Here is a 9249-nt window from a genome sequence, read left to right on the forward strand (position 1 = left end):
AGTGTTTTTTAGCTCTCTGAATAAATTCTTCATTTCTAGGAGTTCAGTTTGGTTTTTCTTCAATATTTCAATTTCTTTAGTGAATTTTTCTTCCAAATCCTGTATTTTTGTGTGTGTGGTTTCTTTGTGTTGGTTATTCATTATTTCTTGTATATTATTCAGCTTGTTTATAATCCATAATTGAAATTCTTCCTGTAACATGTTGGTATTTTGAATCTGGTTTGTGTCAATTGGTTGAGAGCTGGTATTTCTCTTTGGGGGTGAGATTTCTGTTTGATTTTTTTTGCTGCCCGTGTTTTTTCACTTGCCCCTTCCCATCTAGATCTATCGTTAGATCTTTTCTTACACTTTTAGTCTGGTTAACAGCACACTTTGTACTCTGTTCTTAGGCTGTGAAGCAATCTAGGTATGTTGCTTCCTTTGTCAAGAGGGGGAGACTGTTGTGTATTGTTTAGAGTTTTTTCTACCTCAGTTGGGGTACTGCTTCTAGTGGGTCCAGCCCTAGAGGTTTGGAGTGACCTAAGACTGCTTTGGCGAGTTAAGTCACTGTGTTGTGGTCTTTCAGTAAGCAGGCAGGATCCACCCTAGTTGCAGGCAGAAATTCTCTCTGTTTTTTTTTTTTTTCTCCTTTGGTTCTTCCTCTATAGGGGTGGTTTCTGTCTCTTTCTGCAGGAAAGACACTGGCTACGGGGAGTGGGCGGTGCCCTCGCTTGCTTAGCGCCCCAGCTGCTGCAGCTCCCATGGGCAAAAGTCTGCCCTGGCCCAATGTCCCCAAGGACCAGCCTCCACACTCTCGTGTCTGGAGAAGTACTCAGTGTTTGCACAAGGGCGGGGCCCCTATAGAGGGTCCACGGACCAGGGGAGGGAGCCGCTCAGGGAGCCATCCGGCACCCTGTGGCTCCGCAGAGGCTAGGCTGTGGGCCCCAAGATGGCGACCGCGTGCCCCCAGATCACCGACACTGGGGGTGACTGCTCAGGGTCCGGCAGGCACCAGAGCCAGGGGCCTGGCAAGCTCCAAAGCCCACCGTGGCTCCCCAGGTATAAGGCCACCAAAAAAAAAAAAAAAAAATCTGTGGTTTAGCGCTCCTATGCTGCTTTTTGCCTTAGCGCAGCTCCATCCCTCCTCGCTAAGCACGGACTCAGCTGAGATCCCCCAGGGTCTAAGCTGTCTCCCGATAACGTCTCCTGTCTACAGAGTTTATGCAAAGCCCGCGCTTTTCGCTGGGTTCATGGACTAGTGGAGTGAGCCACCCATGGAGCCGCTCAGCACCCTATGGCTCTGTAGCGGCTACGCTGTGGACTTCAAGATGGTGACCGCAGGACCACAAATCACTGGCACTGGGGGTTAATGTTCCGAGTCTGGCAAGCACCAGAGCAGGGGGCCTGGCGAGCATAGACACCCACCGGGGCTTCCCGGCCAGGGAACCACGGACAAAAGCAAAGAAATACAAAAAAATCTGTGGTTCAGCGACCCTTTGCTGCTTTACACCATAGCGCAGCTCTGTCCCTCCTTGCCAAGCGTGGTCTTGGCTGAGATCCCCCAGGGTCTAAGCTGTTTCCCGAAAATGTCTCCTGTCCGCAGAGCCCCACGTCTCCCCCGGTGATTCTGCACCAGCTTCAGGCAGGTCTCTAATTAAGTGAGTGTAGAGGTCAGTGGGGAGAACAAGCCGCTTTCCTAAGAGGCTGTCCCCGCCCCACTCGATGGTGAGGCGGATGCAGCCATCCCGCACTCCGCTGTTTATTGTCCATCTCCAGGATTTCACGATCCTATTTCCCATTCACCTCAGACTTTTCTTGCTTTGTGTGTCCCACGTTGATTCTCCATGGATTCACACCACTGTTCTTGTGGGGGAGCAGTCCTCTAGCATTGTGGTAGGTCGAGATCCATGCCTTCCTCCTGTTTTATATTTTTAAATTGCATTTATAATCTTTTGAATGACACGAATTCAATGAACATGGGAGTGTAGATGACGATAAAAATGGTTAAACAATGCCACAAGTATTTAGGGTTTAATTAATAATAAAAATTACCAGTTTAATGGATGGTGATTTTCTGCTTAGTTTGCATATTTTTCTTCGTATTTTATTGACACTTTTTCCAGTTTTCTTGAGTCATGAAGACTTGACCTAAGAAAAATCTGTAAATGCCATCATAGGCAGATGTGGGTATTGTGGGCCTAAAGTTCATAAAATCTGGGGGTCAAAGTGAAAAACAAAGGTGACAAAGAATACTTTTAAGAACCCATAAAAGTGAGCCCTGAAGGATGCGCTTTCTTCACTTCACTGTAAATCTACCTTGCAAAACGATGAGACTGTTATCATATATGGGCTATATTTTATAAATTGAACAAGTCTGCACATCTAGTAAATGCCAAAAACAGAGTTTGAACCTAGGTCTTTCTGATTGTAAAACCTGTGCACATTCCCCCATACCCTCATATGAGAACAGATGTTATCTTAAGGCTCTGTTAATCCCAATGAAAAATAGAAACATAATCAAATACAGATATTGACAGCAGAGGACTTCCATTCACAAAGGATAAAAGAAGTACTCAAATGAGGATAATTCAAGATCGAATGTTTTATTTGCCTCAAGAAAGCCTTCAAGACGAACCATAGCCATCTTTGCCAATGATGGAGGGCTGGGGTTCTAAGAAATATAAACAAGAAAATTTTTTTTCCCAAACACTTATTTTAACTGTATTCTCTCAATCTCCCATTTGTCCCTTAGGAACATCTTTAGCAGATTCCATTAATATGTGGCCATTTTTGGCTATTCAAATTTAGTTCAATTCAGTGTAAAAATTCAGAAATCTTTCCTGTCTTCTGTTCCAGTGCAGAGTAAACTCTGACCTTTCTATTTAGAGGCCAGTGTGGGTAGTAGGGAGTGTGAAGGTTTCCATGTCACCTGGTTCTGAGATATATTTCACTTCCTTTCTTTTCTCAAACTAGTTCCTTTGGTGTTGGGGAAGGGAAGGGAAGATAGTGGACACTGAGGTCTTATTACATAATTTATTGGCCACCCACTGTGGGTGATTACTCAAGTTTGTCCAATTTGGTAGCCTCTGTTTCTATGTGGTGTTCTCATATGTGAAGTGTGTGGCTTTCTTGAGTAATTGCTCAGCTTCATCCTGGCCCCTTCTAGTACTGAAGACTACCTGAAAAAGGAACAGTTGTGTCTTCCTTGAGTCTCTCCAGGTTCAGAGGCATCTTATTTTCCCAGCAGGTCTCTAGATAGCACTATACCTTCTACCCTTTGTGCTAAGGCTCTCTGCTAAGTCCTCCAAAGTCCACAAAACCAGGACTGAAAGGGCTTTCCTCGTATTCTTTCAAAGCATACCTCTCCATATTCTCTATTGGCCCTGCTGGTGTATAGAACTCCAGTAGGACCCTTACCATTAGAAATAATTAGACCGAGAATAGAATAATAGACATCGGAGACTTAGAAGGGTGAGGAGGTGGGAGAGTAGGAGGGGGGTGAGGGATGAAAAATTACTTAATGACTGAAGTATACACTACTCAGGTGATGGTTACATTATTAGCCCAGACTTCACAATTACGCATTATATCCATGTAATAAAACTGCAATTGTACCACCTAAATCTATAAAAAATAAAATAAAAAGAGAAATAATTAGACCAAAAGAGGATCCAAGTTTCTATGTTTTCTTATGCCTTCAAAAACATATGAACATAGGAAAGGCTCTCCAGAAGCCTCTCATCAGTCTCCTGTCTCATGGCATTAACAGGGTGAGAGTGCAGCTTCATTCAGGAAGTGAGAGACATCTCATTTTCTTGTAAGCAACTATGGTCTCTCTGAATGATTCTATTGAGGCTGCCCTTTGGCCTCACTTGGCTGTGTCAATTACAAAAAGCACCCCATCTACTCTTCCATAGGAAAAGAAAAGTAATTTTTTCCTAAAATCACCACGCAATTGAAAAAGCCAGTGATTCCACCCTTCTCACTCCTTATAGAGACCAAAGTAAGGGTGCAATTTCTGACACCAGTTGTTACCTAGTTGCTTAAAATTTGTTAAGTGCTTAATAGCTCGTATCCAGCTTTGGGCCTTAGTCACTATCCTAGTCTGTTTTGTGTTGCCATAACAGAATATTTGAGACTGGGTAGTAATTTATTAATATAAAGAACAGGAATTTATTCTTACACAGTTTTGGAGGCTGGGAAATCCAAGTTTAAGGTACTGGCACATTAGAGCTTGATCTCTGCTTCCAAGATGGCACCTTGAACACTAAGTCCCCCAGAGGGCAGGAACATTGTGTCTTCATGGGGCAGAAGAGCAGAACAAAAGGTATCCATTCCCATAAGCTCTTTTCATAGCAGTTTAATCCATTAATGAGGTGAGATCCCTTATGACCTAAAAATACTGTTGCACTGGGGACTAAGTTTCTAACACATGAATTCTGAGGGACACATTCAGACCATGGCAGTCATTAACATACTATTAAAGGAATATTTGGACTAGCATAAAAAGTTAACATCCATTTTTGATAAAAGAAAGCTACCTAGCATGTATGATAGTTATTCTTGAGTCTAAAGTCTCAATAATCAGGACGAATGATGATAAAAGCATTGTGATTAAATCTGTATAACTGAAAAACTAATGAAGTTTCATCAGTTTGTTCATCTGTTCTTATGGATGCTGTAACAGCAGTTAAGAGTTTTGGTTCTAGAATTCAAAAGACCTAGATTAATGTATCAACTTAGCAACATTAATTAGCATTAAGTTTACATTTTGAATATATTATATTAGGTTTTTTAAGGTCAGTTTTTTTCACAGGCATTAATATTAGCTTCACAGTTCATAGAATGTGATCACTAATATGGTGAAAGTATTAGATCAGTGGTTCTAAATGATGGTGGTATATTGAAGTCATCTGGGAAGTTTTGTAAAGTATACCCATGCCAGGGCTCCACCCCCCCAATAATAAAGTCAGAATATGTGGAGATGTGAACCAGGCTCTGCTTGTAATTTGCAGCCAAGTTTTGGAGCCACTAGATTAGATGAACTCATATGTAATATTGTATTATTTGCAACAGGGAGAGTCTCAGTGATAAACACCAGCTTCACCTTGTTGCACAACTCTACAGAGCATAATTCACAGCTTATTTGATGTGAATGGCACCTACTGGAGCTGTGAGTTGCCAAGTCAATGTGACAATAAGTGATAATCCTGATGAAAGCTATCTAGAAAATTACAAAAATGTAAAACATCAGAAGTTACTCAAATACATTTTCAGGTACATCATTCTTTTTATGATATAATTATTCTATAGGAATTTTCCTATGAATGTCATAGTATGGTAGTTAATAGTTGGGCTCTGGAAAATTAAACAAAATACAAGAAAATATACTTAGCTAGGGAAGGAGCAGAATCTGTTGGTTCGTAGCTCACTGAGTTTAAGATTAGATTGATGAGAAAGACACATACCTTAGCATGTTTTGGTAATAGGCTTCTATTCCAGAAGTCGGTAAAAATTTTCTATAAAGTATCAGACAGTAAATATTTTAAGCATTGTCAGCCACATAAGGTGTCTGTCACATATTCTTCTTTGTTTTGCCAGTCCTTTAAAATAATAAACACCATTGGTAGTTTCCAAGCCATGCATAAATAGGTTGTGCAGGCTGTGGTATGCTGAACTCCCCAAGGATAAAAAGAAACACTTAGAAAAGATTAATATGGAAAAATGAATTACCTAGAAAGGAAAAATATCAGAGTATAATTGAATTTATAATTTGCAAAACTGTAGCTGTAAGCTCTTGAGTAGCATCTACAGACTACTGATCAAAAAGCACGATAAAGTGTGTTGGTGGTATAGTGGTGAGCATATCTGCTTTCCAAAAAGCACCACCACAAGTATTACTATTAGACCAGAGGAAAAAGGCCCCTTTCCCTCAAGCTTGATCTTTATAGAGTGAACAATTCTGGCCTTTTTCTGGCTGTTTAGCTATTCCCCTCCTCACGGGGCAATGAATCTAAACAGTAAAGGGGCTATGCCCACCTGGAGCCAGGGGCTAGTAGTCAGCAACTGGCTCTCCTTGTGCCACCAATTTCTGATTCAGAACTAGAGACAAAGAATTTTATTAGAACCTGGCCTTTTAGACCATTAAAAGGTCTGCATGACAAGGTAGGATACTAGAGCATGTATAATGACTTATTAACTTTGTTTATAACTTTTATATTAGTTTTTAATTGATAAATAAAAATTGTACATATTATGATATACAGTGTGATATTTTGATACATAACTTTTAAGCATTTAGACATAATGTACGTAGACTTCTATTTGTATCCTTGTCCTGGGCCGCACAAATTTTAGAAGTAGGCTGACCATAACTCAAGGGTCATACTCCAGCCAAGATATCAATGATGTGTCAGAATACAACAAAGATATTTGCAAATGTGTGAGAATTTAGGAACTATATCATCCATGAGCCCCATATTAGGGATATACTTGGGAGAAAAAAATAAAATAACCAAACAGTAAATGAACCAAAAGAGACACTTTAGGATACGAGGAAGGAAGAAGAGAGAAACCATGGTGAGCAAGGATTTACATATATCTGTGTCTACTTATATCTGTATCTATATCTATCTGTCTTAATGGAATATGATAGAAAGTTTGGAACATGTGCTGTAAGGGTTAAGGGCAAAATAAAGGCTCTAGAAAGAAACTGAATATATTTTAAGGAAATTTTGAATAAATACTAAACAGTCTTGATAAAACATAGAACATGGGGATGGGGAGAGGAGAAAATAAAAGATCCTCCAAAGATAATTTGTGGTTGTGATGGTGGTATTATTTTAGGAATAGATAGAGAAAGTGAAAAATTTAGAAATATTCTAAAGCCTCCATGTTACTGAAGAAGTGATAATTAGGGAGGACATGGAGCATCTTTGTGGAGGAAAAGTGCTTCTTGATATAGGAAATATGGGAGTGACTTAAGGAATCATTGTTGTATTCACAAGATGGAATATTATGCATTATTAAAAAAGTATCAATTAGACTTATAATAGTTTACTTGAGGGGATTTCCTAAGTATATTAATAAAAGAGACTCAAGAGAGACCCCCTGATCCTTCTACAATGTGAGAACAAGGTGAAAAGATGGCTATTTATGAACTAGAAAGTGGGTCCTCATCAGACACCAAAATCTGCTGGTGCCTTGATCTTGGACTTCCCAGTTTCTAGTACTGTGAGAAATAAATTTCCCATAAGTCTCCTAGTCTATGATAGTTTGTTATAGCAGCCTTAATGGACTGAGACAGTTAGATTTTCTGATATTAATGCCTCTTTATGTTCCTAAGATAAGCCATCCTTGATTTTAAATTTGTGTACACACTCATGCACACACAGAGACAGATTAAATTTGGTAATCCAATTAGGATTTTTGCTTCTAGTCTATATGCTTACTTTTGTACCATTATTTTTTTCTTGTTTGGAACCAAGGTTGTACTAGTTTAATAAAACACATCAAATAGCTTTATTTCTTTTTCATTCCCTGAAATAATTTTCATAATATAGGTACTATCAGTTTCTTGAATATTTGATGAAATTTGCCTATAAAACTTCCTGTCCCTGGTGTTTTTTTCATTGGAACAGAGGTAGAATTTTACTGCCACTTCAATTTTATGAATGATTATGGATATATTCAGTTATTTAGTTAAGTGTATTTTAATAATAGTTTTCAAAAATTTTGGCAAAATGTTATTTATGCTGTTCTCTTTTTAATTTTATTTTTTATATATTTTTTAATTTCAGGATATTATGAGAGTACAAATATTTTGGTTACATTTTATGACTTTGCCTCACCCAAGTGAGGATTAGAGGTATGCCCTTCCTCTCTACGATGCTCACCGCATACATAGTTGTGAGTTTACTCCCCCCAACCCCCTAATCCCTGGAAAATATTACTACCCTGTGAGCACCATAGTGTTGATCAGTTAGTGCCAATTTGATGGCGAATACATGTGGAGCCTATTATTCCATTCTTGTGATACCTCACTTCGGATAAGGGGCTCAAGCTCTATCCAGGAAAATATAAGGGGTGCTAGATCACCATCGTTTCTTATAATTGAGTAATATTCCATTGTATACATTTACCAGTTTTTAATAATCCACTCATGAATTGACGGGCACTTGAGTTGTTTTCACATCTTTGCAATAGTGAATTGTTCTGCTGTAAACATTTGGGTGCAGATGTCTTTATTATAGAATGTATTGTGCTCTTTTGGGTAGATGTGCAATAGTGCTTGTAACGTTTTTGGATGGCTGGTGCCAGAGAAAGAAAGATGAGCAGCATTGAAAGGGTTAAGCAAGGAGGCTTTATTTTGAGCGCTCCCAGGTGAGGGTAACGGGTCCCAAGGGAGGGGCCTGGGCGAGGTTCCAGGGTCCCAGGAAAAACCAGGGACTCGAGAAGTCGCAGTCATCTGGGACTGAGGCAAGGGTATTCATATGCGGTGAGGGGCATAAGTGGAGGGGGCTTGCTTTTTAGGTGCTTGCTTAAGTGGATTATCAAGTTATTGGTAAGCAGGATGTCTCTGGGGCTGCAAAAGGAGGTCTCCAGGGTTGGGCAGACAGCATGGGAGCTGGGCGTGCTGCCAGTCACAGGATGTGGCTGGGGCTTTGGCGGGGCCAGGTGCTTATTCAAGAGGAAAAGTGGAGCTGACTCACTGCTTAGGGCAGAGGGGTTTGTAGCAGGGGAGGGAGCTACATGCCCCCCCCACCAACCTTACAGTGTTATTGCTGGATCGAATGGTATTTCTATTTTTAGCTCTTTGAGGTATCTCCAAATTCTTTTCCACAGAAGTTGCACTAATTTGCAATCCCACCAGCAGTGTAAGAGTGTTCCTGTCTCTCCACATCCTTGCCGGCATTTGTTGTTTTGGGATTTTTTGATAGAGGCCAATCTCACTGGGGTTAGATGATATCTCATTGTGGTTTTCATTTGCATTTCTCTAGTGATTAGAAGTGTTGAGCATTTTTTCTTAGGTTTTTTGGCCATTATTCTGTCTTCTTTTGAAAAGTTCCTATTCAAGTCCTTTGCCCATTTATTGATGGGGTTGTTCGATTTTTTTCTCATTGATTTTTTTAAGTTCTAGATAGATTCTTGTTACCAGCCCTTTATTGAATGTGTAGAGAGCAAATATTTTCTCCCATTCTGTAGGCTGTCTATTTGGTCTAGTGATAGTTTTCTTGGCTGAACAAAAACTTTTTTTTTTTTTTTTGAGAC

Source organism: Eulemur rufifrons, chromosome 30, assembly GCF_041146395.1.
Source record: "Eulemur rufifrons isolate Redbay chromosome 30, OSU_ERuf_1, whole genome shotgun sequence".
In the NCBI taxonomy this organism is placed as follows: Eukaryota; Metazoa; Chordata; class Mammalia; order Primates; family Lemuridae; genus Eulemur; species Eulemur rufifrons.